The sequence below is a fragment of the Anabrus simplex genome, chromosome 8, assembly GCF_040414725.1.
Source record: "Anabrus simplex isolate iqAnaSimp1 chromosome 8, ASM4041472v1, whole genome shotgun sequence".
Taxonomy (NCBI): domain Eukaryota; kingdom Metazoa; phylum Arthropoda; class Insecta; order Orthoptera; family Tettigoniidae; genus Anabrus; species Anabrus simplex.
The window spans coordinates 64774836-64796881 of record NC_090272.1 but is presented as its reverse complement, the minus strand read 5'-3'; positions in this window follow the sequence as shown (position 1 = coordinate 64796881).

Sequence of the window (22046 nt, the reverse complement as noted above, 5' to 3'; positions counted from 1 at the left end):
TTAAAAAATATAAATAAGGTATTATATACAAATAAAACAGAATACATTTTTATGTCACAAAACATGTTTCACACAATGTCTGCCCAGAAATGGGCAACAGAAATTCCCTCTTCAGTGGCTTGAATCAAGTCTTGAAGTGTACAACGAACAGGGCAGGACTGACAGTCATACAGGTGTTGGGTAGTTTGTTGCTCCCCACAATTGCAGAAGTCTGACTGATCTTTCAGATAACCCCATTTTTTAAGGTTATCCTTGGATTTACCTACTCCACTCCTCAAACGATTAAGTGCCTTCCAGGTTGTCCATTCCAAATGATGACCAGGGGGTGGAGATTCAGAAGGCACCATCCAATCAGAAAGATGCTCCATTTTTGCTCGCCACATATCACAACGTGCTGTTCTTGCTGGTTTATCCAAAGCCTTGGAGACATTGAGGAAACTTTTCCTGGACTTCAGTCTTCTGGGTGGAGGTCGATGTCCAAATAACGGGTGGTTGCTTGTGAGATCCACCTTCGACCTCTCTTGCCTTGCAAACACTTCTCGCCGAATGTCTGGAGGAGAAATAACAGCCAAGCAGTAGAGTTTGTCAATGGGAGTAGGTTTCAGACACCCAGTTACTATTCTACATGTTTCATTAAGGGCTGCATCCACCCGCTTCGTATGGGCTGACCTAAACCATACAGGACACGCATACTCAGCTGCAGAAAAACTCAAAGCAAGAGCTGAGGTTCTTAACAAAGTTGGATGGGCTCCCCATTTGCTTGAGCCAAGTTTACGGAGGATGTTATTTCGGGCTGAGACTTTCTGTCCAGAATTAACACAGTGTTTCTTGTATGTTAAGGTCCGGTCTAAAGTGACACCCAGGTACCTAGGTGTAAAACAATGCTCCAGTTGCTTACCCTCCCACGTCACGCACAGCTGTCTAGAAGCTTCTCGATTTCGAAGATGAAATGCACACACCTGGGTCTTAGTTGGGTTTTGTAGTAGCCGGTTCTTCTGATAGTACACTGAAAGTTCCTTACGTGCATTTGAGAGCTGCATTTCAGTGGTTTGAAAGTCGTCGCACTGGACAGCTAAAGCCAGGTCATCGGCATAAATGAAGCTTCTTGTATAGGAAGGCCTTGGCTGGTCATTTGTGTAGATGTTAAAGAGGATTGGCGAGAGGACACTGCCCTGAGGAAGTCCGTTCCGTTGGTCCCTCCACCTACTGCACTTTCCTTGAAACTCAACAAAGAACCGGCGATTCTGCAGGAGAGTTTCAACAATCTTCGTGAAACCATAGTCTCTGGTGAAGTTATAGAGCTTGGTGATCAAAGTTCTATGGTGCACTGTGTCGTATGCTGCCGTAAGGTCCACAAATACCACACCTGTGATTTTACGTCTTTCAAACCCATCCTCTATGTGCTGAGTTAAATTGAGCACCTGTGAAGTACAATTCCTTCCAGATCTAAAGCCCGCCTGTTCTGGAATAAGAAGGTGATCTACTTTAGATGTGAGGCGCTCAAGTAGGATCCTCTCAAATATCTTATATAGGTGACAAAGTAATGATATTTGCCTGTAGCTCTTAGGATCTAACGGATCCTTACCTGGCTTCAAAATAGCTATCACTCTAGACTTCCTCCATACCTTAGGTATCTGTTTACTCTGCAGGCAATTGTTTAGAAAATCAACAACCCACTTCCTTGCTCTGGAACCAAAATGTTTTATTTGTTCCACTCTCATATCATCCAGACCTGTAGCCTTGCCATTTTTGGATTTGTTTATGGCTTTCTCTAATTCCTCTAGGGTGATATTATTAGTGAGGTCGCTAGACTCCTTATCTATTTGGCGTTCTATTTTAACTCTATTCATATAACCCCCTATTTTTCCATTGAGCAAAAGTTGATGAGCAATGGCATCTGGGGACAAATTGACGTGTACAGGGGCTTTTGTGAAGTCATTATTAAGCCTCTTTAAAAGTCGCCAGGCTTTCTGACTACTTTAGACATGTCCAGCTCTTCAAGGGTAGATATCCAACGATTTCGTTTATCTTCCGCTAACATTGTTGTCAACTCTAGACCTTTCTGCACAGTCTCTTCGCCAAAGGGATTCGTCTCAAATAGATCAATGTATTCAGCCATCAGAGCTGAGGAATGTTGATTGAGTCCAGGAACATAATTCATTCGACAACCTCTGGGAATTGACTGTCTGGAGCTCTTGTTCACTGCATCTACAAACAGATCGTAGTCAGTCATAGAAATACCTATATAGATACAGCATCTTCCAGATATGCAGTAAACTTGTTCCAGTCTGCTTTCTTAAAATTATATCGCCTGCGGAAAGGTACGCTCGTAGGACGTACCGCAGCAAATACCTGACACATGATGGGTCTATGCTGTGTGTGTGGTATTGGGGTGCCGATGTTCTTTATACACTGCTGAGCAATTCCTTCGCTAACAAAGATTAGATCAGGGTTATAACCTCGTTGCCAACGCCCGCTGTTAAAAAGAGGAAGTTTAACATCATGTAACAGTAGCATCTGGTGGGTCTCAGCCCATTCCAGCACAGCCTCTCCATCTTCATTCTCATGTTCATATCCCCAGACGTTGCTTTGGCTGTTAAAGTCACCAATTACAATGTGGACGGCTTGATTGTCGAAATTCCTTGATTTCTGGAAATGGAATGCAGAATTTGGTGGTTTATATATAGAGGAAACAGTGCAATGATTTAACTCAACTGTAAGGAGTTCTACGTCAGCACAGTCAGATATATCAGTGGATAGGACTGCTAAACCAGGTTTGACAAATATTGCACTTCCATGCTGTTGACTTGGTCTCTCTACCACTAAACGCATGCCAGAAATTCTTGGCCTGCTCTGATTATTGTCTCGATGGGTTTCTTGTACACAAAGGACATCACAGCCATGTTCCTTACATAAATACTGCAAGAGTTCTTCTTTTACAAGGGACATTCCTTCGATGTTTATAGACATAATCGACAACTGAGGTCCTGAAAAGGACCTTTTTAAAATCATCTTTCGACACTTCTGGAATGGAAGAATTAGCCGGTAGATATGTGCACTCTCTACCGTTTCCAGGGAGCACCGTCAGTCACAGTCTGTTTAATCAAAATTAACTGCACAATTTATTCTATGGCTGCACACGTGGAGGTTTCTTCCATTCTAGACTGTAAGACTGAAAAATGGAAGGGTATGCATAGGTATTTTAAGGAAGAAACAGGTTCCAAGAAGGATATTCCAGGAATCGTTAATGAACAAGGGGAGTGTGTATCTGAGGATCTTCAAAAGGCAGAAGTATTCAGTCAGCAGTATGTAAAGATTGTTGGTTGCAAGTATAATGCTAAGGTAGGAGACGCTGACAAAGAGAGCCAAATGAGTTTGTGGCTGAACACTATGCCCTGGGTGAGAGAAATGAACGAGGTGAGCGCTTATTGGAATTCTGTGTCGGCAATGATTTTGTTATTTGTAATACACTCTTCTAGCATCATCCGAGATGTAGGTATACGTGAGTTTCTCCAGGTGAAAGGACCAGAAAGCAGATAGATTTAATCTTGGCACAACAATGGTGGAGGACTTCCATTCTAGACTGTAAGACTGAAAAATGGAAAGGTATGCATAGGTATTTTAAGGAAGAAACAGGTTCCAAGAAGGATATTCCAGGAATCGTTAATGAACAAGGGGAGTGTGTATGTGAGGATCTTCAAAAGGCAGAAGTATTCAGTCAGCAGTATGTAAAGATTGTTGGTTGCAAGGATAATGTCCAGATAGAGGAGGAGACTAAGGCTAAAGAAGTAATAAAATTTATGATAACAATGACATTTACAATAAGATACAAAGATTGAAAACTAGAAAAGCGGCTGGAATTAATAAGATTTCTGGGGATATACTAAAGACAATGGGTTGGGATATAGTACCATATCTGAAGTACTTATTTGATTATTGTTTGGTCGGAGGAGCTATACCACATGAATTGAGAGTTGCTATAGTAGCCTCTGTGTATAAAGGAAAGCATGATAGACATAAAGCTGAAAATTACAGGCCAGTAAGTTTGACATGCATTGTATGTAAGCTTTGGGAAGGCATTCTTTCTGATTATATTAGACATGTTTGTGAAATTAATAACTGGTTCGATAGAAGGCAGTTTGGTTTTAGGAAAGGTTATTCCACTGAAGCTCAACTTGTAGCATTCCAACAAGATATAGCAGATATCTTGGATTCAGGAGGTCAAATGGACTGTATCACGATTGACCTGTCTAAAGCATTTGATAGGGTGGATCATGGGAGACGACTGGCAAAAATGAGTGCAATTGGACTGAATGGGTTGCTATATTTCTAGAAAATAGATCTCAGAGAATTAGAGTAGGTGAAGCTTTATCTGACCCTGTAATATTAAGAGGGGAATTCCTCAAGGCAGTATTATCGGACCTTTATGATTTCTTATATATATGTGACATGAGTAAGGGAGTGGAATCGGAGGTAGGGCTCTTTGCGGATAATGTTATTCTCTATAGAGTAATAAATAAGTTACAAGATTGTGAGCAACTGCAACGTGACCTCGAAAATGTTATTAGATGGACAGCAGCCAATGGGGTTAAAAGTCGGGTTGTGAGTTTCACAAATAGGAAAAGTCCTCTCAGTTTTAATTAGTGCGTTGATGGGGTGAAAGTTCCTTTTGGGGATCATGGTAAGTATCTAGGTGTCAATATAAGGAAAGATCTTCATTGGGGTAATCACATAAATGAGATTGTAAATAAAGGGTACAGATCCCTGCACATGGTTATGAGGGTGTTGTAGGGGATGTAGTAAGGATGTAAAGGAGAGGGCATATAAGTCTCTGGTAAGACCCCGACTAGAGTATGGTTCCAGTGTATGGGACCCTCACCAGGATTACTTAATTCAGGAACTGGAAAAATCCAAAGAAAAGCAGCTTGATTTGTTCTGGGTGATTTCCGACAAAAGAGTAGCATTACAAAAATGTTGCAAAGTTTGGGATGGGAAGACTTGGGAGAAAGGAGACAAGCTGCTTGACTAAGTGGTATGGTTCGAGCTGTCAACGGAGAGATGGCGTGGAATGACATTAGTAGACGAATAAATTTGAGTGGTGTCTTTAAAAGTAGGAAAGATCACAATATGAAGATAAAGTTGGAATTCAAGAGGACAAATTGGGGCAAATATTAATTTATAGGAAAGGGAGTTCGGGATTGGAATAACTTACCAAGGGAGATGTTCAATAAATTTCCATTTTCTTTGAAATCATTTAACCCGTCAAAGCCCAATGTCGCCTACAGGTGACACCTAATATTAATAATATTTCCTGCTCATCAGGCTGCTTGAACTTTTCTGCCTCTTGGAAGTATTTAAAGAAAGGTCTTATAATTTGAAATGGACCCTTTTTGAACTCGCAGCCTGCACTGATCAGTCAGCTCTCACTCAGATAGAAGAGGAAACAGACTAGATTGAAGTGGAGAAGCAACCGCAAGTTATTGTGGCATGGAAAGCGTGTGATAAAAGGTAATTTTATTTTGCATTTTATACATGTATATTGCTTAAAGGTTCAATAATGAAAGTGATACATTCTTAAGCATAATATTATAATTTAAGCATATGTTATTGCCATGAAAAAGCATGGTGTCACCTGTAGGTGACATTGGTCACATCAAGTAGGTCTTTTTGTCCAGTTTCAGTTATGAATAGTATCTGATATTCACTTCATGTTTTTTCTCTCTCTTCAGTCTGACACTGGATGAGCTACTACAAATGTTGGAAGATGACAGTAATAATGCGCCCCAGATGATATTATTATGTTTCCTCAAAATGATGGGTAGTTTACGGATGGGGGAGGTGGCGATGAAGCAACTGATTCTGTCGATGTCAGTCACCTTCCTGGTAGAATATCAAGGTTGACAGTGTAAATATATGTGATATCAGCACATGATGGTACGCTGATACCTTCTTATGAAATGCAGCAGACATCTGATCTTTCTAGGACAAATAAACCAGCATCTTCTACGAAAAGATACAATACATTGTGGGCAGCTACAGAGAACAATAATTCTTCTTATTCTTATTTTATTTTCCGATTGGGTGAGGTGACGTTCATGAGGAACCTTCTGAACATGACGGAGCGCAACTATCTGCAGTTCAGGGTTTTGAGTTACTGCTCATTGAAGAAGAAGAATCTCATCATGAAAATGTTCCGCACAAGAACCATATGCTAGACATAACTGTGAACAATTGCTATACAATTTGGTTACTTCATAGACTTTGAGCCTTACCAAGGGTCTAAATCGGCTCCGAATCCGGGACAGTCCGAATATGCGTTAGGGGCAGCAGTTGTCCTCGCACTTGAATGTAGGCTACCAGCAAGCTGCGAACTGTAACTATACTGACCAATGTCACCTACAGGTGACACCCCTATATTTTCTTTGTGGACCACGTTTCCTGCAGATTTTTAGTTTTGCATTGTTTTTTGTAGTGTAGCTAACATAATAAGGAAATACATAGATTTATTTCCTGCACTGTGTCTGGGCTTTGACGGGTTAAGAAAAGGCTAGGAAAACAACAGATAGGGAATCTGCCACCTGGGGGACTGCCCTAAATGCAGATCAGGATTGATTGATTGTAAGCGATGTGTATGAAGAAAGAGACTTGTTCAATAACAATGAAAACATTTAATTTGTGAATCACGAAGAAAATATAGCAGACACTGCCATTCGGCTAGCTATTATAAATGATTACTTTTCATGAACGTGAAAACCAGTTAATTTTTTCCATGTTCCCATGTAAATAATGACAGTATTACGGGAAATCTTCATTCTAAATTAAACTAAATAAAAGGATAATATTTAAACTATAAATAAACATATTTTATATGAAATTACTGACAAAACTGATAACACATTGTTCGAAATTTCAATCCGCCGTTTCCGATAAAATTTCACATACCGTACTTCACTCGCGTGATCTAAATAAGTCACAAAGTTGACCGAGTTTTCTGAGGGCACTGAACATATTTTGTTCTTTAATAGTTCTGAAACGTTTATTTTCATTTTGTGTACTTCCTCTTCTTGCATCTCTCTCTCTCTCTCCACCCCCCTTCATTATCGTCATCTTCTCGTCGTGCTCTATGCGAAGGAAGTCCAGAGGCATCTTATGTAGCTTTTCATGTCACTTATATACCTCATTGTCCTGTTTGCTAGGACGTTTTCTAATTTTCTCAGTACTTCCAAGATCTGTAATGCAATAAAATATTTATCTTTACCAGATCAGATCCATAAGAATTTCAGCACATACACTTAAGAGGCATATAAAGAATTTCAACAATGTTTTCTTATCGAATAAGAGTTAATTTTACACTTGCCAACTTTCGGACTTCAGCAGTATCAGTGATAAAAATATCAACGTCATGATCCACCGGGATGTCTAGACTTGGGCCTACTTCGATATCATTATACAGATCATCAGCTCCGTGTATAGGCTTATTATTGTCGTCTTCCATGCTATTAGCTGCTATCGCATCAGCGTCATAAACTGAATTAATACCATCGAACACCTGGGGCATTACTTCAATCATTATTTTTGGTGCATCATCAACGTGCGTTGTCTGTAGGCCACCACCAGTTTTAATTTTTTCCCGCGTGTTCGTGGCTTTCTACTTCTTAGCTTTCGCTTTTAAGTCCTTCCACAGAATTGTAAGTTGTTCACTGCGTTTACCGTCACTCGAAGCATTGAATTCTTTGTCACGGTTTTTTCGTTTATTTCTTTTTTATCCAGTATCTTTACGTCGTGTTTCTTACACTATATCACCGGGCGAGTTGGCCGTACGGTTAGGAGCGCGCAGCTGTGAGCTTGCATCCGGAGATAGTGGATTCGTACCCCACTGCCGGCAGGCCTGAAGATGGTTTTCCGTGGTTTCCCATTTTCACACCAGGCAAATGCTGGGGCTGTACCTTAATTAAGGCCACGGCCGCTTCCTTCCCACTCCTAGCCCTTTCCTGTCCCATCGTCGCCATTAGACTTACTGTGTCGGTGCGACGTAAAGCAACTAGCAAAAAAAAAAGAACCACTCTATATCCTTTGCATACATCTTCATTATCTCTACTAACAAGCATTTATCACTTTCGCTTACATTTTTCCCCCGTTTCCTATCGTACATAACCTTGTGCATTTAGATTTCTTTAAAGTAGGCATACAAACACAACAGTCGTCTGGAAGTCAGCAAGGAGTGCGGATGTGCTGAGTGGAGCGCAGAGCAATGGCCAACACGTTGACACAATACAGGATAGCGATTGGTAGCTGGAAATGTGAAATGGGAAGTAGAAAGGAGACAAGAATGGAGCTGAAGGGTGAAAAAAGAGGGGTGGTGACGGTAGTGATGGTGCTGTTGATAATAGGAGTGGAAGTTAACCCTGGTCCAGGTCCAGTGGGTTCCATTGGGTGGGAAGAGTTCGAAGCGATAAGAGAGGCTTGTCAGACGGAGCAAATAAGAGAAATGTTTCGAGAGTTATCCAAGGAGTTTATGGACCTAAAGTTGAGTATTAAGGAAGAGGTGAAGAGGAGGGGTGTAATAAAGATGAGCTAGAGCTATTGAAACACAAGGTAAGAAGTTTGGAGTGTGACCTGAGAGAAACGTAGAGATTAGTAGAGAGGGGTGAACAAGAAAATGTGAGGAAGAATATTTTCATATATGGTGTGCAAGAAGAGGGGAAAAAAGGGTAAAGTGGAACTAGTGTATAAAGTGGTGGAAGTGGTTCAGAATAGGATGAAGATCAACTTTAGTGAAGTTGATATAGACGATGTGCACCGTGTGGGAAAAGTTAAGGGAAGGAGGCCCATCAGAGTGAAATTATTGTCTACATTGATGGCTGATAATGTGATAAGGAATTCGAGCAATTTAAAAGGAGGGAAAGTGTGGATAAGAAGGGAGATGAGCAGAGAAGCCATCGAGGAGAACAGAATTCTGAGCAGACATTTAAGGGAGGCAAAAAAACAAGAGGACAGCAATTGGTGGTTGGAGACGGCAGATGGGCACGGATATGGGGGGTGGGCCGGCTAAAGAAACTTCATTAGGAACACCAACAGCAGCAGGAGACCTTGATAGCAGAGGGAGTAGCGACGAAGCGCACAAGGAGAAGTGGCAGTGACGTAGTGGAGAGTCATATTACGGAAGTGAGCGAAGTCCACATCATATCAGGGGTGGGAAGTAGAGAACTGCTGAACAGCAGTGCCAGCAATCAGATGGTCGGGAATGCAGAGACCTTGAAGAGCCAGCACAACGCAGAGGTGGACGAAGCAAGTAAAATGCGACGAGTGGTGCTGAGTGAAGTGAAAGAGGTGAATGAAGGTAATAAGAGACGGAGTAATGATTCATCCTCACCGAGTAAAAGGAACACAAAAAGTAAATTGGAGAGGAGACAGATGCTAAATAAGGAAAGATCATTTAAAAAATGTATGGGGAAGGGAAAAGGGGTAGGTACGGAGAGAGGGAAAGAGGAGGAGAGGAAGGAAGAAAGGGAAGAGGAGAGAGAAGGAGAAGACTTGCAAGGAAGAGTGACAAGAAGTAGGGGGTGGAAGTGGAGAAGCACAGAAGCAGAGAGGAGGGAATAAATAACTAGATATGACGATAGGGTTGTGGAGTATTGAGGGGTTGATGGGGAAGTTAGGGAACAAACCTATTGAGAAATTAGTAAAGGAGTTTGAGATCATTGTCCTAGTGGAGACTTGGTTATGGAAAGGGGTAGATATTGAATTGAATGGGTATAGAGTAGTCAACGTGATAAAAAATGGGGAATATGGGAAGAAACCCTGGTGGGATAACAGTTTTACTAAAAAATGAGATAGCGGGGAGGGTAGAGAGGATACAGAATGAGGTAGAAGGGGTGGTGTGGTTTAGAATTAAAATGGGAAGTGACGCCAGGAGGCAATTTGCCTGGCTCTATTATATAATCATCCGAAGGATTCAGTTTATGGGAATAATTTTTTGAAGAACTGATTGAAGAAATAAACAAAATTAAAGGCCTAATGGGGGATTTGAATGCAAGAGTGAGTAATAGGTTACCAGATGATGGGAGGGAAGATACCGAAATGAGAGGGTATAGAAGAAGTAGTAAAGACAAAGGTATAAATAGTTATGGAGTAAGGTTGTTAGAGTTATGTGCTATAGAAAAATTATATATTTTAAACGGATAGATGAAAGGAGACAGTAAGGGGGAATTGACATGCATCAAGTCGAAAGGAGCGAGTGTAGTAGACATAGGAGTAAGCACGCAAACAGCGATAAGTGAAATAATAAATTTTGCTGTGGCAGAATGTGGGACAACAGAACACATGCCAATTATGATAAAACTAAGTGATGAGGATGGTGAAGTGAAGAGAGGGGTAGGAAAAAGGGCGAGGTATAAGGAGGGATGGAAGTATATCTGGAATGATACTTCGAGTGAGAAATTGAGATTAGAGTTAAAAGAGAGGGGAGATAGTATAAGGGTAGAAATTGAAAGGCGTTGATATGGATCAAGTTCTAAAATTAATAGAACTCCCAAGTATGGAAGGTGGGAAAGAAAGTGAGAGAGACAAAAACAGAGTCATGGAGTGGCTTGATGAAGAGTGTAAGAGGAAACGAGAGGTTGTAATGACCGCTCAAGCAGAGTTTAAGAAGGGAGGGAAACAAGAAAAGAGGGAGGAATATTGCGAATTAAGAAGAGATTACAAGTTACTGAGCGAGGAAAAGAAATGCTGGAAAGAGGCGGAAGCTGAAAGAGTAAACGGATATTGCAAGGAGAAAAGATTTGAGAGGATTTGGGAAGCGATAAATAAGATAAAGAGAACTAGGCCTACGGAAAAGGGAACGAATATAGGGGGAAATGAGTGGGTAGGATATTTTAGAACTCTTGGGTGGGAGGGGAGACTGGCAAGGGGAAGTGGGCAAGACTTATATTGTAAGAGAATCACAAGCAGGAGTACAGATACTAGATGAGGAGATAACAAGACAGGAAATAATTAGGGTGTTAAGTAAAGCAAGAGATAATGCAGCGGGTGGGGCATGGAAGGAAGTAGGGGGCAAATAAATCGATGTTGAAGGTGATGGTTAATTTTTTTTTAACAAGATATGGGAAACGGCGAATTTTCGTAGCGAGTGGAGAAAAGGGGTATTATTTCCAATATATAAGAATAAAGGGAGTCGAAGTGATCCTAATAATTGTAATGGAATAACCCTACTCGACTCGTTGTCGAAGGTGTATGCAGGAATTCTAGCCAATAGGATTAAAAATTGGGCAGAGAAGTATGGAAGGATATCGGAGTATCAAAATGGGTTTAGAAAAGAGAGAAACACGGTGGATAATGTGTGGATTTTGGATACCTTAATTACGAAATATGTGAAGATAGCAGGGATGAGATTATATGTAGCAGCAATAGATTTAGAGAAAGCATCTTATGCAGTGAATAGGGAGGCCTTATTTACCAGATTAAGGGATATTGGGTTATCGAAGAAAATGAGGATGGCAATAGAAGGAATATATGAGAAAGTAATGGTGATGATTAAATTACAGGGGGTGGGTTGAGTAAGTGTATTGAGTCGAAGAGGGGTGTGAGACAAGGTTGTAATATGTCACCGATATTATTTTTACTGTTTATAAATAACATATTAGACAAACATGGAGGAGATAGATGGCAATGTCCTTGTATAGGGAAGTGGGAGATACCGTGCCTGCTATTTGCAGACGATTTATTGATCTTGGCACTAACAGCAAGTGGATTGCAAAGAGGGTTAGAAGATGGGCACTCAGAGTAAATGTACGGAAGACGCAGATAATGGTATGTAGGAAAAGAAAAGCCAGGAAAGAAAAGAAATTGTATATGGTAGAGCAGGAAGAAATCAGACCAGGGAAAAATGGAGTATTTAGGTGTAATATTTAGTAGTAACGGATCAGGGCAGAAGGGCCAAATTTATGGGGAGGGGAGCACTCCCGGATATAAAGTAGAAAATTCAGAGAATGGTGTTCCAATAACTGGTTAAAGGATAAATGTTATATGGGGTAGAAGTTTGGAGATTGTAGGAGGGTAGGAAGGAACTAAACGAAGTGGTGGGGAAATTTAGTAAGATTATGATGGGGTTTCCAGACTGTACTGCAAATGTGGGGGCTAGATTAGTATGTAGAGGATCGATATAAATTACAATAACAAAGACGGTGATGAAGTATTGGATGAGATTGGAAGAAGGGATGGGAGGGGATTTAATACAAGAGGTGTATAGGTTCCAGAAAAGTATGGAGAACGAAGGGTACTGGGTGAATAAGTGTAAAAACAAATTACGAAATTTAGGGTTAGGGGATCTAGTGTGTGCGGGATGGGGAGAGAGGAAAGAATGGGTATGAAAGAGGGTTAAAGGGGAGAGTGGCAGATATAGAAAGACAGTTTAATAATGGAATGTAGTGAAAGAGACTCGCTGTCAGTATTAAACAAATTGGTTGAAACAACGAACCCGAGAACCGAATTTGAGGGCAGAATGGGTAAAAGAGGTTTATACTGGTAGGTAATGGGAGTTCCGAAAAACAGGTGATGGGTAGGTGAAGAAAATAAGGATAGATGTATTTTATGTGGGGAGGGATGGTCGGACCTGCATATATTTAACCAGTGTAGTGCGTTAGAGGAGATTAAAAAAAGTGTTGAATAAGAAAGATAGTAGAAAAGGGTTATAAGATGACATCATGGCTGTGCAGAGAGTGGGAAAGTGGAGCAAATATATCAAAATATTTAAATGCTGTTAGAGCTAGATTTTTAAAGAAATGAAGGAAATAACAGGTAGAATGGTTCTTCAGAGAAATGGGAAGTAAGATGCAGACTAAACTGTTAGATTATATATAATGTAAATATAATAAGAAGAGATCTGTATATACTAGAAAAGAATGTATTATAAAAAGAAACTGTAGTTATTGCTAGAAGATTGTATTAAGAGAAGAATATGTATTATGTAGATAGGGGTGAATAAGATGTTTTCTACATGGAAAAATAATGGCCTGTTGTCTCCGTAGAGGTCTTTCGTGTTGACTCCCTGCAGGCAACGTGAGCATCTGTCCGGGTGGGGCCGTACCTAAGGTGAAGGAGGGACGAACCCCCAGCCGCCGAGCCAGACGAATTAACCAACTTCACGACCCGGTTAGGAGTCAAACCCGAGACCCCTTGGATTAAAGCTGGACCAAATTAGTGTCCTCGTCCTGAGATGATGCAGCACTTTTCAAGCACACCCTAATGGAGGTGAACTGCATGTACCATTTTAAAAGTGTCGGGCGCCAGCCTCTAGAACTCTTATTCCAGAGAATATTAGAAAATCTACAAATTTGAAGACCTTCAGTATACTTGCCAAAATTATTTCCTAAAGCATAAGACTACATGATTGAATGATGTATGATTGCGTGAGTAATTGGTTATATTTGTTAAGTTTTTAAGTTAGACCCTATAGATATACTTACGGTAGTTAAATTAATTATGTTACGTTTGTAGTTAAGTTAAAATTGTTATTGTTTGTAATATATAATAATCACATTTTTATATTACGATTAAGTGTAAGAGAGGACCAGGATCGCAGCCTTCGCCATTCATAAAGACATTAATAATAATAATAATAATAATAATAATAATAATAATAATAATTGCAAAAAATAATGTGCTGAAAGAGGTAGCAGAACAAACATACTTGCAGATATCCTTTTAAAAGACGGAAGTAATGTCAAACAATCAAAGACAACACGACCCAGCTGAACAATAAATTTGGAACAATAAATTGCGTGCGTAAGTTTACATACTTTGGTGAGTGGATCCAATCAAACGGGCTAGATACAGAGGCCTCAGCGGTCAGGGCGAGGAAAATTGAAGTAGCTTTCCAAACATATATAACAAAATGTGCCTTTCTGTAAATGCCAATATTCACCATTATAATATTGTTGTCAAACCGGCATCCCTCTATGCGTCAGAATGACTTATCCTCTCTCATGAATGTGCACTCGCTAAGTTAGAGCAAAAAGAGAGAAAAATTATCCACTACATTCTTGGCCCTAAGTACAAAAACGGTATGTACACAAGAAAACAAAGACAAGAAATCTACTCTAAGATAGAGAAGATCACGAACACAATGCGCAAATGCAGGGCTCGCTTCTACGGTCACTTACGACGGATGGACGATTCTCGATGAACGAAATGCATTTCTAACAATTTTGACTCAAACCCGCAAACAATAATTCCCTGATACATTAACGTCAGGAAAGTCCTCGAAGAAATGGGTCCACAATCTGATGACTCGCACAAACAATACCTTTCCAGAATAAGCATCGCGTCTTTGTGACTTTTCGGGATGTGAAGTGAAAAACTGGTCCAAAGTGGTCGGATGAATGCCGTTCCCGATACAATGACCTTATGGAAACCTACTGGATCATTCGAAAACTGAGTAAACGCCAGAATGTGTAATGAAACTTATCTTGGTCCCTAGTTAACGGATTAGCGAATTATAATTAAATAAATAAATACATAAATAAATACACTGCTGGAGAAATTAATAGCAACTCGGTGAATTTTCTCCTCATATCAAACTATTTCAAGTTTCAATGTGACAGGTCATTACAAAGTAATACAATCTATATATTGTCTGAAAGCTTGTTTTATTGCCTATCTAATGCAAGGTAACAAATTAATTTATTCCCCTTCAAATAGCAGTCTATGTAGCATTTATTAATTGAAGGGAAAAAACAAAAATTTTGTACTTTACATGCTAGTGTGTATTGAACGGCAAGATAGCAGTAAATGCTTATACTAGTGTTACTGGCCGTCCACAGATGTCTCTGTTCTGTAAACAGCTGCTAGGTACTACTTCCTGTTGTGCATTCCTACTTCTTGTCTGTTATCAATCCCTCTGAATCCTCATAGAAGTTTTCGTGTTTACCAGTTTGTTTCTTTTTGTTTGAAAAAGTTCGAGTGCCAAATTGTAAGAAAAAATGGGTAGAAATGTGATATATCACTAAGAAAGGCTGCATGGATTGTGACATTAAGTTAATGTGGTAAAACTAATTGTGAGATAGATCAAATTGTGGGAGTGCACGAAAGTACAACTGGGAGACAATTGGCCAAGTTTCGAGAAACGGGTGATCTTATGAGTGGTAGAGTGGGAAAATGTGGTAGAAAATTGAAAACTTCACCCAGGTATGACAATTCTTTGCATCGGTTATGTCTGGAAAATAGATTTGTTACCTCAGAAGTACTTAAAGACAAATGGAGGGTTAATGTTTGTTCTAGAACTGTAAGGAACAGATTGCGAAAATTTGATTTGGTGTCCAAAAAGCCTGTAAAGAAACAAATGGTCACCAAACAGCAACGTATGAAGCGTGTTTAGTGGGCTGAAGAACATCAGCACTGGCAAGTTGAGCAGTGGCGTAAGGTTCTCTTCAGTGATGAATCTAAAGTCAATATTGGTGGAGGTGATGGGGGTTGTCGAGTGTTTCGAAAAACAAGTGAAGCACTGAATCCAGCCTGTACTCTGAAAAGTGTGAAGTTTCTAAATAGTGTTATGCTCTGGGGGTGTTTCCCATACAATGGTGTTGGGCGTATTGATGTCCTAGAATCCACCATCAATGGGCAGAAGTACAAGACAATTTTGGAGAAGAAAATGTTACCATCAGGAAGGGATTTATTTGCAGGACAACCATTCATTTTTCAGGATGATTCAGCACCCTGCCATCGTGCAAAAGTAGTCAAAGACTTTTTAGGTGAACAAGAAAATGTTACAGCGCTGTCTTGGCCTGGAAATTCGCCAGACCTAAATCCAATAGAAAATTTGTGGGCGATTCTGAAGAAGAAAATGAGAGGAAGGAAGCCCCGAACAAGACTGCAATTGATTAGGCTATTGTTAATATCTGGTATCATGGAATACCCATTTAAACTCTCCAAAATCTAATAGATTCCATGCCGAGGAGGTGTCAAGAAGTTTTGAGGTCAAAAGGCTATCCCACCAAGTACTAGAACCGAGATAAGAAAGTAATTAGTGAAGTGTAAAATTCTGGTTTTGTCCCTTCAATTAAGAAATGCTACAAAACTGCTATGTGAAGAGCAATAAATTAATTTTTACCTTGCATTAGAGAGGCAATAAAACAAGCTTTCATAAAATGTATAGATTGTATTACTTTGTAATGACCTGTCACACTGAAACATGAAATAGTTTGATATGAGAAGAAAATTCACCGATTTGCTATTAATTTTTCCTCCTAAATACCACGAACCTACTACGGTGTCGTAGCGGACGGAGTGGTGATACTCCAATGTGTTGCATCCCAGTTGCCGATAGAGGGGTCCTCCGCGGTTTAGCGACAGACTTGAGCGAAATGAAATACCTTTCGTGGATCAAACACTCTCCACAGTCTCAATTTCATCATATCGTATTTCATTCGTCACCTTTCCAAATCACATTTGGAATTGTAAACCCTGACTACGGACAGACTCTTGATCATTGATCAGACAATCAGCCCAGTTTGGGGAGTCTTTTATCGAAATACTCGACCGGTTTGGACAGCTATTATATACTGCTCACAAAAAAAACTTATCAAACTTTTGGTCGACTGTAATACTCGCTGTGCCTTTATTTTGCAGGCGTAGATTATACAGAACCAAAACATTTTCATTTATTTGTACAGAAACCAAAAATGAACAAAATACTACACACACGTTTTCGCTTTATTGTCCCAAACATACCTTGGCCCTAAACCGAAAGTCACTGCACTTGAATGGAACTAAAAACAAACTGAAAGTTACACTTAACACTCTTCAGTACACTGTGTTCCCACGTCTGGCTCGTAGCACAGTAACACACCTGCGTGGTATGCTTCTGATAAACTTCCGGATAGCATCCTGGAGGATGGCTCCCCATCTTCCAATAATGCTGCTGGCAGCTCCTGGATTGTGCGGGTTTGCTGTGGGCGATTCTGTATACGCCTACCAAGTTGATCCAACAGATTATCGATACAATTGAGGTCGGGGCTACATGCGGACAAGTCCATTACTTTAATTCCAGCAGCTTCAAGGAAGACCCTGGTTGCCCTAGCAGAATGTGCAGTGGCTCCATCATGCTCTAATGTGAAATGTTGCCCAATATTGTCTGCGATCGGTAGTACGTGGTTCTCCAGAACCTCCTCAATGTAGTGCACAGCTGTCAATCGCCCCTGAATGACTACGAGGTCACTTTTATTGTTCAAAGAAATTCCTCCCCAAACCAATACAGATCCGCCACTGTAAGTGACTGTTTCCTGCACGTTGAAAGGCAAATTTCGTTCTTCTTGACGTCGCCAGGCTCAAATACGACCATCTGACCCAGAAAGCTGGAATCTGGATTCATCGGCAAAGAATACTGGAGTGCAGTATTCTGCCTTTGGCATGCTTTTGTGCAAACTGCAGACGGCATCTTCGGTGATGAGCGGTTAACCGGGCCACTGTAATCAGTCTCTGGGAATTGAGCTGTCCTCCTAGTCTATTGAGGACTGTCTGTGTATTGATGACAGTCCCATGTGCATTAGTTAGCTCACCTCGTAGGTTCCTGGCTGTACTGCGGCGATTTCTGAGGGCCTGTAAGAAAAGAATCGATCCTCAGCTGGATTTGTTTTCCGTTTCCTCCCTGAGTCAGGTCACAACCTGCAGATGACTGGTTGAGACACTCCGAGCCGCTCTGCCACACATCGCTCCGTGCGTCCTTCCTGCAAGAGGGTTACTCTACGCATGACTTTAATGGTAAATCCCTTCCCATGTCTTGTGCTCTATCCTGTCTGTGCTGCTTACCAATACGACAGCTCACACAGCACTGACAGGTCATGCCGTACGTCACAAACCACTCCTGTTTGGCGGTGCGGTCACAGAGATAACCGCTACGACTGGAGAGTTATGTACTTGTCTTCAATATTCACCATGTTAATGTCAGCAAGTGATAAAGGAAACAATCCTATAGACCACCATGTGTGTACTCTAGTTCATACCAAAGTTATGATACTTTGTTTTCGTGAACAATGTATAGCAGTAGCGGCTCGCTCTAAAGGGCAGAGGGGCACGTGCCCCTCTAGCAAAGTAACAATTAATGCATGGTTTTACAAGTATTGGCAATTTGAATGATGATACTTCCAGTTGTGATATTAGGCGCCGCATGCAGCTAATGCGTCAATGTTTTCATCAGATACGTACCTTGCTTCCTACGGCGGGATCTTCGCTGGCCGGTCATGCTGGCTCTGTGCCCTTAGCTGTTGACTCTTTCTTAGGTAATTTTCGTTCGCGCATGCGTAGAACAAAATATTTTTAATGTGCACTGAATGGGAGATTGGGTCATTGCCGAAGCTAGCCCGCTACGATTCCGAAAACACGCGAAGACTTATCGCGCCGAGCAGAGCATCCGTTTCAAATTCGTGTTCCAAGTCTGTCATCTGCGGTCTGATAAACGTCCTGCACTGGCTAATGAAATATCCTATCTCGTAATATTTAGTGTGGTGTCGTTAAAAGTAAATCTGTCGTGTGTTGTGTGCGGATATATCCTACAGAATCTCTATGAAGAGTCGCATAAGGTATATCACACAGGTATGATTAACCTGTAGGCTACGTACAATGAATTCTGTGAGTAATATTTTAAGTAGAACTTTTTCTTAACTGTCCCTAACGGAAAAGACGGAGATAATCGGTCGACCAACACCTCATTTACAACTAGAACAAGTCGGGAAATATAAAGAGCGCGAATATCGACATAGATTCCAGCCAGGAATGTATACAGAATACGAGTGGCTGTGATTCAAGGAATGCGTTTTTCTGTTTTCCGTGCATGTTATTCGGACATGACCTGACGTGGACGAAAACCGGTGTAACAGATCTCAAACACTTGAAAGAAAAATTAAAAAGCTCGAAAGTTCCTCCCAACGTATCAATTCATACATGGAATTAGCTGTGCTAGGGAAAGTTAATATTGTGACTCAACTGGATTCTGCTTATCGCGAATCCATTAACAAACACAATGATCAAGTTGGAAAAAATAGGCACATATTAAGCAGAATGATTCAGTGCATAAAATTCTGCCCGGTCTAGAAAACCAAGAATAACGGCCGAGAGGATTCCTCGTAGTGACCACACGACACCTCATAATCTGCAGGCCTTCGCGCTGAGCAGCGGTCACTTGGTAGACCAAGGCCCTTCACGGCTGTAGTGCCATGGGGTTAGGTTAGGTTATAAAATCCTGTGGCGTATTTGAAGTGTCACTTCGTGGCCATCATGAGAAAGAAAATTCTCTAAATCCTGGAATTTTCAAAGGTCTCATTAATTTTCATTCATTCATTCATTTATTTATTTCAATTAATTCCAACGAGCCTGCAGGCTCATACATAGGAATTGTACATTACATAATGGCGGGCACTTACACATCAAAATATAGTTTGTGTATATAAAATTATTAGTAAATGGTTGAGCATATAAACACATACAATATATAAAATATGTACATCATCAATATGACGATTACAGAGAATTATTTCTGACTGTATTTACATTTACATAAAATGAAAGTTGCAAAGGTACAAGAATAGATTACAAAGTATTTTCATTTACATAACATAAGAGTTGCAGAAGTACAAGAATAGATTTCAGATTATTTACAGTTACATAACATAAAATCGACTGAAATAGACGTTGCTATGAAAGAACACCTCGCCAAAGCTTCTGTATTTTAAGAGACGTCAAGGACCATTTAGAACGAGCTTCGACTGTATGTTGAATGTGTGTAGGGAACAATTTTCTTCAGATATTGGGGAATCCCAATTCGTTGCAATAGAAGCAGATGAAATAACGGATGTTGCAAACAAATGCCAATTGGTACTTGTTTTTCGATATGCATTAGAGGGTCACGTCCATGAAAGGTTCTGGTGGTTCATGAATCCAGCCGATAGGACAACGGATGGATTGAGTGAGTGTCTGTTAGAGCAAATTAATCCCATATTAAGGGACACACCACATAAAATTATTTACCAGAGTTATGACGGAGCCAGCGTAATGAGCGGAAGGACAGGGGTGTGTGCAGGCGAAATTAAAGTACACTGCCCTAATGCACATTTCATTCATTGCTATGGGCACAAACTAAATTTGACAATGCAGAATGCTTGTTCGTACAATTCCCAAGTCAAATTATTTTTCTGTAAACTGTCCGCAATCTCAACATTCTTTATCCAACTCGTCTCACCGAAGTGACCTCTTGAATGAAATACTGAAGAGTAGACTCCCTCGGACAATCACTACTCGCTGGAGCTACAAAATTCGTACGGTGAATGTAGTTTACGAGAATAGAGAGGAACGGATTGAGTGCTTTCGTAAAATAGAAGAAAAAGGAAAAACGTCTATTCGCGTAAATGAAGCCAGTGGATTGCGCCGTGCTCTTGTGGATACCATATTCATGTTATGATCATTTGTTTTTTACAAATTAATGTCGCATATTGAGATACTGTACAATCAGCTACAAAAACGCGAAACAGATTCAGTCCAAATTAAAGAGGCTTTTTCTGACTTCACAAAGTGTGTAAGACAACAATATGAAGAAATATTGCATGTGATCTCACGGACTACAGTAATTCCGATAAAAGACGTAGAGTAAATCAAACAAGGACCATTGCAGCAAAAGAAGTCTGTGACGTTGTAATGAACCAAGTGCATGATAGGTTTGTATTTACTGGATATATTGAAGCTGCAACACTACTGTACTCCGATTCATTTCACAAATTCTCTATAAACTTTCCAGAAAATGTATTAAATTATACTGTTAAATCATCCAATTTTGCAGAAAAAAGGCTGAAGACGGAATTAGAACGGATAGATTTCAGACAAGTCAAAGGAGCTCCACCACTCCTCGCTTTTATGTTAGAAAATAATCTCAAATCAACGTCCAAAAAACGCTAAAGCTTCTCAGGATAATTGTGACAACACCCATGTCCACAGCCGAAGCAGAGTGCTGTTTTTCGACACTGCTCGTATTAAGACATTTCTACGCAACACAATGACCGAAGAACGACTGTCTGCACTGGCAATGATTTCTATTGCGAAAGACTTCATTTACGATATGCCTGACTGACGATATAGTGATTTCTAATTTTGTGGATTTACGGCATAGAAGAATGGAATTCTTGCTTAAATAAAGGAATAACACTGCCATCACCGAACAAGGCCCTACCATATTCTTCATTTTTATGGCCAGGGCGAGTAGACTGTACTTCATTCATCCTGTAGGCTCCGTAGTAGACCTATCAGTTTGTACAGTACAGTCATTTGAATGGACTTAAGGATTACGCGGCCATTCAACGGTAGTTCGATAATGAATATAGCGCTGTGAACGTATTTCCGATAGACTTCGGTGACAATAGTTACTGCACGATACATTTAAACAGTTCAATGCAGTATTTGGGTGAGGTAAGAGTCTGGATCGCCGCCTTCTTCGAATGGACACCAACATTTCATTCCACATTTTCTCGATGAAGAAGAAGACAGTGAAGTAGGTGAAAAATGAGCAAGTATTTAACATTGTATGAGTATGACGTGTATCTGGTTATGCAAATTTTTATTGTGTGTGTTTAGTAAGAACGTAAATTTGTGAAAAAGTAGTGCCCCTCGGCCAGTCGCCCTCAGCAGCCGCTGCGGGTGTATAGTTATCCAAGCGAAGACACCATTCGGATACAGTGGGGAGTCATATAGACGATTAAGGTGAATCGGAGCGCCTAGAGACGTACTGAACAATCATGCAGACTAATCATACTAAGAATGTACTAAAGTTCAACAAACCAGGAAAGTTATCGTATCTGGCAACATTAAATATAGAGTTGTAAGGATATTTTAACACTGGAATTACTTTAATCATGCCCCTCTTAATATATCAAAAGAACTGTGTGGAACATTGTCCATATAGTCCTGTAGTGTGCTCTGTACGGGATTGGTCTATCTCCTTCCCTTCTTGGTATTACTAACGGGATACGGATGGCCTTTGGTAAGTGTTGGGGTTAGCCATTTTGCAGTCG